We start from the raw sequence: 11385 nt of genomic DNA, 5'->3' as shown, positions 1-11385 counted from the left end.
TTAGGTCTCTGTGGATGTTTGTGCTGCGGTTATAGTTCCTAGCACTATTGACTGTACTCTTTGAACCAATCTTATTTTGCTGTTACTGGCATTGCCCCATAGCTCACAGCCATATTTCCAGACAGGCTTTATAACAGTGTTGTAAAGCATAACTTTGTACTCTTACCTTACTGGAGAGCGGTAGCTTTTTGGTTAATGCATCCGAGATAAAAGACTTCATCTTTAGATGGTATCAAAACTTTATTGATTGATAATTATGGACAATTTTTTTTTGTTCACGGAAATTTTAGGTGTATGGAAAAATTGGAATTTTGGTAATTTTTTTCTGTATCAATGTTCAACTTTTACTAGCCAAAAACGGTTGTCTTGGCCACCAAAACACGGTAAAATTGTTATAGAATGTATACCTGTTCTAGAGAACTCTGTCAAAACGTCAAAAAAAGTAATCAAATTAGACCTCATTTCCATAAAATCCGCCTTCTCACTTCTTTGTGGAAAAAGTTAACATTGAAAGTTTTTGTAGATTTTTTTTTTTCCATTTTTTAAAAATAATTTTCTGATATTTGCAGCTCTTTGCCACCTTAGATTCACGTACATATGTGAATCATAGGGGCCCAGCACTCACCTCTTGGCGGTGGCTGCAATTCGAGTCCCTCCCGTCCCACACCCAGCCAACCACCCTCTCGTGCGGGACGAGTTTTACGTTTTAAAGTCTTTTTTGCTCTCAAACTTGGGCATAAGGTTTCGATCTTGGAGTCTAACGCGTATGAATCCGTCGCGCGCTGTGTGTCCACATTTTTTACTCGAAGCCTCTGTTACTTCTTTGACAACCCTCTCTACAGATTGCGTATGCGATGCAACGTTGGCTAATCGCACGTCAGGCATTTGGGCAAGCGGAGCATCTATGATGCGTTGTAGTTCGATTTCCGTCAAGTTGGTGGTTATCGGTGGTTCGGAAATTTTTTCCTCGGGCCATTCGATCATCTCTGTATAATCATTTGCGGAGAAATTCAGGATCGGTGGGATGAATTTCCGAACGATAGTAGGGTTGCTGCGTTTGCGGGCCTGCAAAATTCGACGAACTGCTTGTTGCCGCACTTCTATCCTCTCGTCGTGTAACATTGCCACCAAAATATTTTCGTGGTGCGCGTGGAAAGCGTTATCTTGGAGAATCTTTTGTGCTACTTCTTTCAACTGCTTGGGGATAGTACGTAAAGCAATCATTGTATGCCATAGGATTTTATAAGCGTTTTTTAAAGTGCCCTCACGTTTGATACGGAACAATTCTTCAAATTGGAGTAGAAACGTATAGTCTAAGTATACGGCTACCTGTGATAAGCCATCTTGCGTGATGCATCTTCCCAGGTTTTTTGTTAGCAAGCTCATCAGAGACTACACCACAGGATACGGCTTTGCGCATATCATATAGGTAGAGTTGGTCAGTGCTGAGCTTATTGATCTCAACTTCAGGAAGCTCACAGGGTATTGCTTTGAACCTCTTTATGGGCAAACTTTCACAGTTTTGTAGCAATTTTCCAATAGGGCCCGAGAATCCAGTAGGTCCTGTAGTTGGACCGTCTATTGTCTCAATTACATGACGCAATGGCAATTCGTTAGTGTGCAATTGACAAATGTCCCACTGCAGAGACCGCCCAAGTTCCTTTTCCATACGGCGGATAATGCCGTTGTGATAATTTGTTTTTGCAAAGAGCATTTACAGATGGAGTGGTGGCACTTGCAGGCAGCTACATCAAACAACACTCTAAACTGTGCATGAAAAACAGAAACTTTTTTTAAAGCATCACTCTCACTGTCTCTTTTAAATGACTTGCTTAGCTGTTGATAGGTAGAAACGTCATTTTTTAACAGTTGCTCCATTCTTGAAACGCTCACCACAGGAATGGAAGCTGATGACCAGACGTCAGTTACGCGTTTCAGCACTAAAGAAGCAGCTTCTCTAAAAGATGGGTTGCTACCTTTCTTATCTTCTTTTAATCTAGCCACACGTAAAAGTAATACTTTAAAGCATCCTCTCGAGTTGGCAGCATGCGCCCATCGAAATCTGTAGGATGCCCTAAAATGTTCAATGTAAGATTTCTTCGACATACACTCATGTCGATGTGGATAAATGCAGATAAACAGCTTTACTACGATTCACTTGTGAACTATTTGAGATACACAAACTAAGCAACTGTAGAACAACAGGTCTACATACACACTTTTTTACGTTGACACGCAGAAGTTAGTATTGGGCCCTAACGATTCACACAAGTAAATCTAAGGTGGCGAAGAGATGCAAATTTCAAATTATAATTTTCGAGAAATAAATTTAAAGAACACGCAATCTTTCGACATTAACTTTCAACAAGGTGAAGTGAGTAAACAGCAAATTTCGTGGAAAAACGGTCCGATTCGATTACTTTTTCCGACTTTTTGACAGAGTACTCTAGAATAGGTATAGGTTCGACGGCAATTCATACGTATTTTAGTGTCTGAGAATAACACTTTTGACTAGTAAAAGTTGGAAATATGTAAGTAGAGAAAAAATTGCTAGAATTTGAAATTTTTCGTAAATATACCAAAATTTTTTTATTTTTGTCGTCAATGCGCAGACGGAAAACATCGTCGCACAGCAATCGGATTTTGCACACGTATTCTGGACATGTGTACACAGCTTTTAAGCCCTATTAGCGTTTCAAAGTAGAAAAAAAATTTTTAATGACCTAAATGCTTGGCCAATTTAGAAACGATTTAATTTTTTTTTTTTGGGTTGCGGGCTAAGCTTACGCTTTACATTTACATACCTAACCATTCCAGTTTGTAGCATAGGGCGTTTGATCCATTTTCAGTTTGTAATAACGGTACCAATATGCTTAAGCCGACATTTTGAGGTGGTCTACAATGTGACACCGACGCTCTTGCCAAACTCGTTTTTGTAGTTGGTGTTGTGAGGGCGCAACTCACCGATATAGCAGTGCTGGTTGATGATGACTCAGCTGACGTGTTTATGCTTACTTGCATTGTTTGGGGACTGAGAGTGCCAAGGGATTTTCTGCAAGTTGAAGGGTTCGGGGAACCGAATTTGGTGCACTCACGGCCGCTTATATTTTATTGTATATTGGCACATCCAATTGATATTTCCACGTTGACGTCGTAGTCGATTTTAATATATTGTTTGCGCACTTGGCGCTTTTATTTAAATCAAAGTCACTTATTGTAGGTCGAGAGCGGGAGCCAATAAAGCTTTCGTCCGTTCGCTCTTGCGAATTCGCCTCGTCTCTCGCCACCTTAGCATAAGTTAGGTTCTAAGAGAAATCATTGCAACATTAAATTTAGTGATCTCTTGAACTTCATCGAAACCACTCCCTTTCGTCGTCGCAAATAAATTATCCGAATCATACTGAAGACACACAAGTTTCGCGCTCGTTAATACAAACTAGTATTAAATTTTCTTGGTGAACCCGATGTGATCGCAGTAGAGTTCACGATTTTTTTCGGTGAAAAAATAGAACAATAACCAACAAACATACACAAGCAAATAGTTTGTGTCGGTTCGGCTAAAAAAAAGAAATTAACAAGCTTAATTCCGAAAGAAATTTTTTCGTTGGAACTTTTCTGCCGTACCTTTGGTTGTTGCCTAAGACGTTTCTTCCGCCGCTGCAACTTTAAATGTTTAATTTGTTGCTGCCCCTGGAACATGGATGTAAAAAAGAAATTTGCAATTGTCGAGTCGGCCGACCAGGTATAGAGTGATAAAAGTTGTGAGGAGTCTAAAAACTCCCCATAAATCCCGATGCAGCAGAGCTGCCTATCAACAGCGGCGAGAATGCCGGAGGAGTCAAAGGCAACAGGATCAAACGGTAAACAACGGACCTTGGACCTGGGCAAAGCGGAGACACCGTCAATAATCTGGACATTGGAGCCTCACACCGCAAGGCCAACAAGGTTAACGGTAAATTGGCGGACTTCGGACCTGCACAAAGAGGACACACCGTGAACTAACGGTGCGGCAGTGGACCTTGGACCCGATCACGCGAGCTGGAGAAGAGGAATAACGGGAACATCACAGGCTATAAAAGGGCGGCGCAAGCGCCGAGTACCAGGATCAAGATCGGAAAACCGAGACGCCGAACGACTGTAAGTCCACAAGGCTGAGACTTCAACGCTGAGATCCAACGGGTGCTAGGTCGTAGTTAAATCGAGCTCAGGGAATCCTTGCGAGGAGTCTGCGATAAACGTGGCTGGTCCTGGATTTATAATCTCAGGAAGGAGGACTTCGCCTATGTGAGCATTTTTCTGGGAATAGAACTCGAGGGCTCAGTAGAGGCAACGAGGAAAACCCTGGCAGAGACCATTGACCGTATAGCAGAAATTCCGGAAGCTGCCGGCCCCAAAAATTTAAATTAACCTCCGCGAATGCCGATGGTCTGATATCAAGCGTAGGGCCACATCCGCAGGACTATGCCACTGTTTCCAAGCAAGTCCGAGAGTGGAACTTTCGGTATGACGGCAACGATAAGCTACTGGAGTTCCTGGAGCAGGTGGAGTGGTCAGCAGTGACATATGGTTGGATATAAACCAGATGCCACGAGCAATGCCGAGGCTGCTGCAGGGCGGAGCCCTAAAGTGGTTCATAGCCAACAACCGGTAGTGGGACAACTGAAGAGACTTCATATTCAGCTTGCAATGCTATTTCCTCCCTCGAGAGTACATGGAGAAGCTAGCGGACCAGGTCAGGCAGCGGAGGCAGACATACGGGGAAAAATTTAAGAATTACATGGTGGACATGCAGACGCTGATGCGGCCCCTGGGTATGTCTGCCAAAGAAGTCCTGAACAGGATCAAGGAGAACAGCACGCCGGCCCTCCGAATGTTTGTCCGGCCGTACGAGTGTCGGCACCTGGACACCCTGATAGCGCTGGCAGATGAGTTTTCGGATTGCTGAACAAAATAACGGAAGAAACTGGGTCGGTTAGCGAACTCAATGTAGGGCGAGAAGACGAGGTGGTTGATACCCGAAAATACATTCCCTTTCAATAGAACAACGAACAAGGTTAGAAGCAGTAATACGGCAACTCCCTTCTTACGAGTCGGAGGGATTACGGCGGACGCAGATACTAGAGCGTTCCATCGATGTTGGCGGGGCGAAGCCGGTAAAGCAGCATCACTGGCCGATCTCACCTGCAAAGGAGAAAATTATGTTTGCAGAAATAGAAAACATGTTAGCATTAGACGTGATAGAGGAATCCCGAAGTCCTTGGTGCAGCAACTGTGTACTAGTTAAACGAGGAGAAAAGGTTCGGTTATGTTTAGATTCGAGAGAAGTGAATAAGCTGACTGAAGCACGCGTTCTGGCAGATCCCGCTCGAGGAAAAGTCAAGGCAGTGCACAGGGTTTACGATACCCAATAGGCCTTTGTATCAGTACAAAGTAATGCCCTTCGGGCTTTGTAACGCCGCGCAAACACTCTGCAGGTTAATGGACTTAGTAATACCAGCTAGTCTGCGCACTCGGGTGTTTGTATACTTAGATGATTTGTTAATTTTGTCTGATGATTTGAGTCACACATGAAATTGCTAGAAGAGGTCGCTAGATATTTGCGAAAGGCTAATTTAACGATTAACATAGCAAAATCAAATTTTTGTATGACCGAGATCAAGTACTTAGGGTTCATCATAGGGCACGGACAGCTTAAAGTCGATCCAAGTAAAGTTAGTGCCATTAACGAGTTTTCAATTCCGACCACAGTCAAGCAGCTCCGTAGATTCCATGGGCTTGCCGGCTGGTACAGGCATTTTGTAGATAATTACGCTTCTATCACCGTTCCTTTGACTGAGTTACTTAAGAAAAACAAAGAGTTTAGCTGGAATCGCGAGGCAGAAGAGGCGTTTAGTTTACTTAAGTCGAAGTTAACGTCATCACCGGTGTTGAGAACCCCAGATTTTAAAAGAAAGTTTGTTTTGCTTTGTGATACAAGTCTTTATGGTCTTGGGTGTGTATTGGCCCAAGAATATGAAGACGGAGTTGAATTTCCAGTTGCATATATGTCAGAAAAATTGTCAAAAGCACAGCGAAATTACTCCGTTACTGAACTTGAGTTGCTAGCCGTTATATAGAAGGGCAAGAGTTTTGCTTAGTGACAGATCATGCTTCCTTGCAGTGGCTTATGAAGCAGAAAGACCTGTCAGGACGCCTAGCAAGGTGGTCAATTCAATTGCAGAGATTTTCGTTAACGATTAATCACCGAAGTGGGTCACAGAACGTAGTGGCTGACGCATTGTCAAGATGCGAAGAAGCTAAAGAAGTCACTGACTCGGGACCAGTAATTGATTTGTTATCTAAGGAATTCGATTCGGAGGACTATCTTGAGCTAGTCAACCGCATAAAGAAAAATCAGGCTAGGTTACCCGACCTAAAAGTGGTAGATAAGTTTGTGTACAAGCGAACTGAGCCATCTAAGGGGGATGCACTCCAAGACGCAGAATCCTGGAAACTCTGGGTTCAAACATTATTAAGAGAATTTGTTATGTATCGCGCTCACGATGCTCCTGATTCCGCTCATATAAGAATGACCAAAATGATTGAAAAGTTGAAACGCTATCTATTCTGGCCTGGCATGGTGACTCAGATTCGAGACAATGTAGCTAACTGCTCCATCTGCAAGTCCACCAAGAGTCCCAATCAAATTCTTAGACCTCCAATGGGCAATCCAACTATTTCAGATCGACCGTTCCAAAAACTGTATATGGACCTGTTAGGCCCATACCCTAGGTCTAAGAGCGGCAATATCGGCCTATTAATAATAGTCGACCATTGCACGAAATTTCATTTCTTACACCCACTACGAATATTCACCTCTGATAAAATATGTGATTTCCTGGAAAAATAAGTATTTTTCACTTTCGGAGTTCCGGAATCCATATTGACAGACAACGGATCACAGTTTAAGTCGGGCTACTATAAAGCTTTCTTAGCCCGATTCGGTGTTGCACCTGTGTGTACGGCCATACACTCCCCACAAGCTAACGCGAGCGAGCCAGTGAACCGATCGGTGGCTATCAGGGCTTACATCGGAACAGATCATACCAATTGGGACAAAAACATAAATGAGATTAGCGCGTCCTTGAGGGCAAGCACGCATCGTAGCACAGGATATTCGCCGTACTTTTTGTGTTTCGGACAGAATATGGTGATGAACGGCAAGGATTATGAACTTCTAAGGAAATTGAATTTGATTAGAGACGATACAGCTTTAAAAACGCCTGATCTGATGCAATTGACTCGGATGCAGGCACAGGAAAAAGTAAGGGAAGCTCACGCCGCTAACGCTAAAGTGTATGACTTGCGAAGCCGTTCAGTTCGTTTTAAAGTAGGCGATACTGTATACGCTCGTAGCTTTGCACAGAGCAACTCAGCGAAGAAGTTTAACAATAAGCTAGCTCCAGTTTTCATTAAGGCTAAAGTGTGGAAGAAAATTAGTCATATATACTACGAATTAGCATCCGATGATGACAAACCTTTGGGGGTATACCAATTAAAAGATATAAGGTCTTAAAGAAGAATGCCCGACCTTTTTCAGTTAATACTTCTTCGAGATAGGACTCTAGCAGAAATAACTGCGGTGTAGGGTTCGGGGTAATAGCAATAAACAAAAACGTATCCCGCATGTCAATTCGGATAGACCCAGGCAGGAATGTAGAGAAGACGTCCACACTTCCAATCGGTTATGCCTGCTGAATCGCATTGCACACACACACACACACACACCCCTACTTAGATCTCTCTCTCTCTCTCTCTCTCTCTCGCTCTCTATCGGCGTGTGAAAGGAATAGAAGGAAAAATGAGCGAGTTTGGGAAAAGTCCCGTTTATTGTGGATCTAGAAGTTTCCAATTCGCGCTGCCTGAACCAACGCGAAGAGATGCTCGCCCACTTGATTTTGGGAACCACAAGCAACCACAAGTATTTGGTCAGCAGTATTAATTTCAACTTGCAATATCGGCACGTGCATAAACTGTACCCCAAGAGCCAGAGAGGACGTAGACCACGCGCTCTTATAAGAAGAACAGAGCCTATTGTTAAAACAATAAAGTCGTTCAAACTGCAAGGGTAATTATTTGTGCTAATTGAAATGTGCGAGTGAACCTCACAATGTGTCTATGTATGTAGAGCACGTTCATCGGAGGCCGGCCAGAAAGCACACGCGCTCGTCGCGGGCGCTTTTGCGCTTAAATCTTTATAACAAAATACATATTTGTACATCACCGTGCCTGGCCGGCCGATATTTTGCTGCGAAACTGGGAAATCTGTGCGTTGCTGCAGCACACACACACCAACAAGTGACAACATAACCCCCATACCAGCAGAGCTCAGCTAAGGCTGTTGCATGTTTGGGCGCTTGCAACCGCATCTTCGTAAACGCCGCATACGGAACTACGAGCGGAGCCCAAGTGATACCTGGCCGAAACTTGGAGAAACGTATACCGACACGTGGAGCTCTAACCTAGAAGGCAGCAGACTTGTGCAACAGCCTTTCGGAAGTACATACGGATCATACCATTTCTGGGTGGAAATAAACAGGCCTAAAGGAGACCGGCGCAGCAAACCATCAAAGAGGGATTGCCACTACTAGCAGCATGTAGTTCGCTACAGAGTACAACCGATGCAAGCACGCATACTCGCAAAAACAGCCCCTACACTGACAGACTTCGGCGATACCGATCGCCCATAAGAGAACTCTTATTGTTTACCCAAACGCAAGGAGGCTCGTTTGCTTACAACAAGTTGCAAAATTAATACATTTTGAGATATTTAAGTTGTCTACCCTCTTTTTGTTAAGTTAGCCTACCTACCTACAAGGGGCGTAAATAATTCGCCAAACTAAAAATTTTGATTTTTTACATGGAATACATAAAATTATTAGATTCAATAAAACTAATAAATCAAAATTATTATTTATATTTTTTAGTACTCCTTCTTTTTACTCCTCCTTGTTTTACTATGTATTGTGTAATTCGCAATTAGATTTAATTTATTAGTGATGGACTTGAGTTCTGGAAGGCTTATGCATGTAATGAAAAGTTAAATAGAACATAAAATGGAGTTGCCTTTTTTTGATTTGTTTGAAATATTTTTAAAAAAGCTGTGATGACAAGTTTTTTGGGTTCGCTGTTTCAAATATTATAGATCTTTCAAGTATAAGTGTTAACAAAGATTCGTTAAAACGTCTTTATAGAGCCTTTACAGAAAAGTGGACTGACGTAAAATGGAATAAAGAAAGATTTACGAAAATGTACGCATTGTGTCTTCAAAGAAAATATAATTTTGTTGAAATAATAATATATTGAGCGTCTAAATATGAATTAGGAAGATAGTAATTTCCGTAGATGAGTCTTCTCAATTTACTAATGAAAGCAACTACAAGTATTTCGACCAAACATTTATCTAGAGCCTTGTCAGTAAAACATAATGAAGACAGTAAAAGGACAACACAAACAAGGTTTTGGAAATACCAACGAGATGGTTTTGTTAAAAATAAACATGTATTTTGTGTAATTATATTAATTTATATAAGGCCAACATATTTAAAAAACTAAAAAACAATCATTACCAAAAACTTTCTCAGGAAAAAGGTGGAGACTTGTGGTGGTAGAAGATATCCTGGACCAACTAGGAAAAGCCACATATTTTTCGTGTCTTGATCTTATGTTTTGGTTTCACGAAATATAATTAGATGAAAAATACTGAAATTTAACAATGGCTCGTATCGCTACACGCGGTTACCATATGGGCTCAAAGTAGCACCAAAATTGATTCATGCGAATGATAGCACTAGCATTCGCAGGCCGCTGGTTTTCTCAAGGTTTTCTTTACATGGACGATATAGTGTGTAACGAGTACGTGGCTAGGGTGTTGTTGCATGACGATAAGGACGCACGCGCGATGGTCCAGCTGCTCCTTGTCGGCTATTTGGGGTGGTGATCTTGTCCTTCGTCACGAGCCAGGAAATTCTAAAATTTTATCGAATTTTCGCGTGCAGCGACAAGTGGTATGGGGTAGGAAAAATCATATGAATCCGCGCCAGCGCGAAGAGGGATAGTTATTTTACTCATGGAATTCCTAAAGTTCCTCGGGTGTTCTAATGGAACCAAATTTGCCCTCCCTGCCTTGGCCGTTCTTTACCGAAAACTTCCCATCATATTATCGAACGGCCCCTTCTACTGACTCGGGTTCTACCGGGGACTCATCCTAGTCGAAGGCAAACAAAAATACAATTTAGCTGAACATTATAAAGTGTATTTAAAACCTAAATAAAATTCTTAAAATTAGAGAACATATTGAAAAGATATTAAATGAGAACATAAATACATGCCATACAATTGAATTATTAAATTAACCTACGCAGTAAGATGGTAACACGAATTAAAACCAAAAAAATATTGTTCGAGAGCGAGAATGCGGAAACGGCAGAAAATTGCAGTGATAAGCTCACGGCGAATTCAAATTGAGTGGTTTGTTTAACTTATTTCGAAATTCATCTCACTCAAAAATTTGAGAGACAAGAGAGATGGTAAATCTGCTCCCTTTTTTTCTTCTCCTTTATGGATTATTCGAACTGCTAGGTTTTGTACGGTGGGACGCAAAGTAACTCACTTGATATATATATATTTTACAAAGTCATATTAATAAAACGTGATAACTGACTCACCAACATTCCGGAGATCCACCGACGAAAGCGCTTCCGTAGGTGCACCTTAGGCTGAAAATTCAAATTTCTTTATATATATACACTGCAAGCCCACTGTGCAAAACAACAGTAAATTTTTTCTCTTCTTTTCCGTTGCAGTTCTTTCCTTCTCTTTTTAACACATTGGCTTGTTTGTCCACCGGAAAAAAATTAAAATAAATTAAAATTAAATCTAACTATCACTGCACTTTCCTCTTCTTTTCCTTCTTTTTTCTACTCTTTCACTCTCACTGGCTTATTTCACATAACCTAGACCACAAAAAAAAAGAAAAAAAAAACTTATAAAATAGCTTATAAACTATCCACTTTCAGCAAACTCCGACCGATCTTTGGCTTTCTGAACTGCCTTACATTCCGTGCGGCGACTTAACAATTATTCCGCATTGTTATACGCCGAGTTAAATTGAATTTTCGTCCGACCGTGGACCGAAGCGTCTAGCCTAGATCAGCGCGCCGAAAAACTGCCTGCCAAGCTGAGCTTCGCTAGGTTTCGCTCGCAGACGGGAGATAACGAAGATGATGAAGAGGGAATATAAATATTATGTGCAATTTGGGCAGGTGTTACATCTCGAGTTCTTTTAGACTCTTTTGCCCTCTCTTTATCCTAACTCCGCTCCCAGCGACTTAAGCTGATTAAATA

The 11385-nt window shown here is 41.8% G+C and overlaps 1 long non-coding RNA gene across 2 annotated transcripts; it reads left to right on the top strand.

The window, feature by feature from the left end:
• The first annotated feature begins 1755 nt into the window (after positions 1 to 1755).
• LOC121467741 lies at positions 1756 to 2727 on the top strand. Of its 2 annotated transcripts, none has more exons than XR_005977791.1 (3): positions 1756 to 2369; positions 2441 to 2531; positions 2613 to 2727. It is a non-coding gene; the product is annotated as an uncharacterized LOC121467741 (long non-coding RNA). The 2 variants fall into 2 exon arrangements; XR_005977790.1 differs by having other exon boundaries at positions 1765 to 2374.
• Positions 2728 to 11385: the final 8658 nt, after the last annotated feature.

The sequence above is a fragment of the Drosophila elegans genome, unplaced genomic scaffold, assembly GCF_018152505.1.
Source record: "Drosophila elegans isolate 14027-0461.03 unplaced genomic scaffold, ASM1815250v1 contig_648, whole genome shotgun sequence".
Classification (NCBI taxonomy): Eukaryota; Metazoa; Arthropoda; class Insecta; order Diptera; family Drosophilidae; genus Drosophila; species Drosophila elegans.
The sequence above is the reverse complement of the archived record's forward strand: the minus strand, read 5'-3'. Positions and strand labels throughout refer to the sequence as shown.